This window comes from Ochlerotatus camptorhynchus, unplaced genomic scaffold, assembly GCF_037179485.1.
Source record: "Ochlerotatus camptorhynchus isolate MF236.1 unplaced genomic scaffold, CSIRO-AGI_Acam_v1.1 ptg000086l, whole genome shotgun sequence".
NCBI lineage: Eukaryota > Metazoa > Arthropoda > Insecta > Diptera > Culicidae > Ochlerotatus > Ochlerotatus camptorhynchus.
This window is the reverse complement of record NW_027040576.1, coordinates 2,492,892-2,496,299: the sequence shown is the minus strand read 5'-3', so window position 1 is coordinate 2,496,299 and position 3,408 is coordinate 2,492,892.

Sequence of the window (3,408 nt, the reverse complement as noted above, 5' to 3'; positions counted from 1 at the left end):
AGATAAATTTTATTTTTTCTGCTCGATATGCCAAAAAAAGACGCTTAGGCCGAAGTTGTTCTCCTCCTTATCCCGTGTCTTAGTTACACGGGAAAAAAAGAGTTCCCATATTCGTGAACCACAGCCGTGAACCATAGTTTACGGTGTATATTTGAGACAATTTTGTTCTGGATAGCTGGCCGTGATTTTTAGTTCACGGTCCGTTCCCGTTTTCGGGAACGGATTTTTTTTCCGAGTAAGTGTATCACTATAGTAACCCAAGCAACACGGCTTGTCATAAAGAAGTTTAAAATACTTTTTAATGACTTACGTAAAGAATCAATAATACTGTAATATACGTAATTTAATAAATTTATATAACCTAAAAAGCGCAAGACGCGGAGCTTATATTACTAAATACTGGTCTTATAACATGTTTCGGAAACATCATAAAAACCAGCGGCAAAAAAAATTAAAATAAAACTTGAGCATGGGATTCGATCACTGGTCCTTGGCGTGGTAGACTTATTACTTCCTAACTAGACCAACTCCGCTTGATGAGAGATTTGTTATAAGTATCTATCATGTTCTTGCCAATGGCATGAAAATTATATTCTCGTTCAACACGCTTTCGATCCGTCATAAAGATGTTTTGTTAGCAGCAAAGCGTACATCTAATTGCCATAGTGTTATTTTTAAGTATTTTCAGCTCCTTATAAGACAACCTGCACATTTTCAGTTATATTAATTTATGAGATGTCATAAACAAGTGTTTTCAACTTTTTTTATAACAAACCTCCGAATACCTCATAAGAATCTGTCAATCACTGCGTGAAGAGACTAGTCCGGCTGAATGGCGCCGTCAATGTTTACGTCAATCTGGAAAGTTCAGAATCTCTTCAAGAACTTTATAAATTCAACTAAGATTGATTGGGGGGACACCCCTCACCATCCCCCTCCAAAGGGGGAGTTTGGTAAAGAGAGATGAAAAAACCGATTTGTTCCTTCCTTAAAAGTTGTCCTAGCTCGCTTCTCTAATATCTATATACAATCTTCACACTGCCGTAATCTAACGGAACTATCAACTCTATGCTTTCATCTATTCCATCTATCGTATAAAAATTACCACTACAGTCTGTTATTTGAAATTAGCATCTTCAACTAAGAACTTTCAAGTTCCATAACGTTCAAATAAAGTTCCGACAGAACTTTCAAGCCACATGAAGCAATCCGCACAAATCTTTTTTTGTAACAAAATTTAATGTACGTAAATATGAAATAAACACTTGCCCGAATAAATCATAATTCTAATATATTTATGCAACATTATATCAAAAAAAAAAAGAAATTTCCTGGATTTGAACTCGTGTATTCGGGCATGTGATCTACGATTGCTAACCACTGCGCCACAAGTGTGATGGAATACCAAGCGGGCAAACACCAATTTAAATTCATCAAGGTGTTGTGTTTCGTATTCAAGTCAGTAAGCTGGCTCAGAAAACTCCAACAATAGGCGTGACAACAGCTCACTTTAATAACGTAGTGGTACGTGCTGAAACTCTCACGCAAAAGGATTGGGTTTAATTCTTCCAACTGATCCATTATTACTACTAATGCTGATAAATCAATACACATTAATATCTGCCTTTAGAAATAACTTTCATAAAAGTGCGAACTTAATTTAATATAAAATTGGTTTAGAGGACAAAAACATTTTTTAATTTATTTTCTAAAAGTTCCGTTCAAGTTCCGCCAGAGGCTACTAAGAATGCTCTTCAATTATGGTACCGGAACTTTCAAGTTCTTATACCGACTTAAAAATGAGGCTGCATAGAATTCTATAGACCACCTTCAACCAAGGTGCGTAAGCCATAAATAGCCTTTTATCAGAACTTTTGGTTACTTGGGTCGTCTACTGTACGGTGTAGAGATTACATGCCTTGACACCGAGAAAGCCGTCCAGACCGGTGTACAACGGCTACGTTCGAACAGTCTCCGGTCTCCTGCCCTCCCCTCCCCCGGCCGACGCTACATGCGTTGAAGCCGGTATTCTACCTTTCCGGCTCGTTTTCACCGCAGATACTGCTACCAAAGCCGCTGCCTTTCTCGCTAAAACGTCGGGAAACAACAGGATCGTTCTCCTCGACGAGGCGAACCGACTCCTCCGCACGGCCGCCGACGTAGATCTCCCTGCAGTGGCCAGGGTCCACTGGCACGGAGAAAGTTGGCAATCGCACAAGATCAAAATTGACATCCGGATCAAGGACCGCTTCAGGGCAGGAGACAACTCGCTGGCTTTACGCCGGACACTTATCGAAACTCTCGGAGTGCACTACCAAGGTTATGAAGCTCGGTACACCGACGGCTCTCTCTCCAGGAGCGGAGTGGGAATGGGGGTTTCCGGAAATGGTCTGCTTGTGAGCAGATCGCTCCCGATCCAATGATCGGTGTTCTCAGCTGAGGCAGCGGCCATTCTCCACGCGGTTAAGCTACCGGCCAACCGGCCGATATTAATCTTAACTGACTCACACAGCGTGATATTGGCCCTAACAACAGAAACACCGAAGCATCCGTGGATCCAAGGGACGGTAAAGCACGCACCGCCCAACACAGTATTCATGTGGGTACCCGGTCACTGCGGTATCCAAGGGTATGTAATAGTGGATCATGCGGACGATTTGGAGAGCCTGGGACACCGAGTGGAGGAACAACAGGACACACCACCTTCGGAAGATCAAGGCGACCACCGGAAGGATCGACCAAACTTAAGAGAACAACGAGTGGTGTCAAGGCTGTGGACCGGGCACAGCAGAGTCTCCCACAACTTCGGAGGACCACCGTTCTGGAGGACCTGCGAAACCTGCGGATTGCCAGCCACCGTGGAGCACATCCTCGTGAACTGCGTGGAACTGGAGGACCTTCGGGCAGCCTTCGGCTTGGAGTCAATCAGCATTCGGAACCTGTGGGGCGACGAGTCCCCAGCAGCAGCCGCCCTCATCACCTTCCTAAAGGAGGCGAACCTTTACCACAATATCTGACTGTTCCTTGTTTGTATTTCCGTTGTGTTGGCCCTTTTGGCAGTTTTCTAAACCTTTTCATTATAGCAAGATTGTACCACAGGCAAGATTGGGAATCTCCTTCTGAGAACCCTATTTTTTTCTCCTTTGTGTTCCTTTAATTACTGAAAAATTCTGTGACCCTAATTTGAAGTAGTCAGGACTAGGCTTCGGTGGTTACACCGTAACGCACCACGAAAAGGTGATCTATTTGCGTGACTTAGTATCTGATTGGTATGGTCATGCCGAAATTGCATTCAATCGAATTGGTTTTAATTTTGCAACAGGCTACAAGGTTTCGCACGAGAAATCCGCCTTAAAAGCGCTTCCATAAAACAACTCAGCCTCAAATAAACTCTCCACCAGAATAACA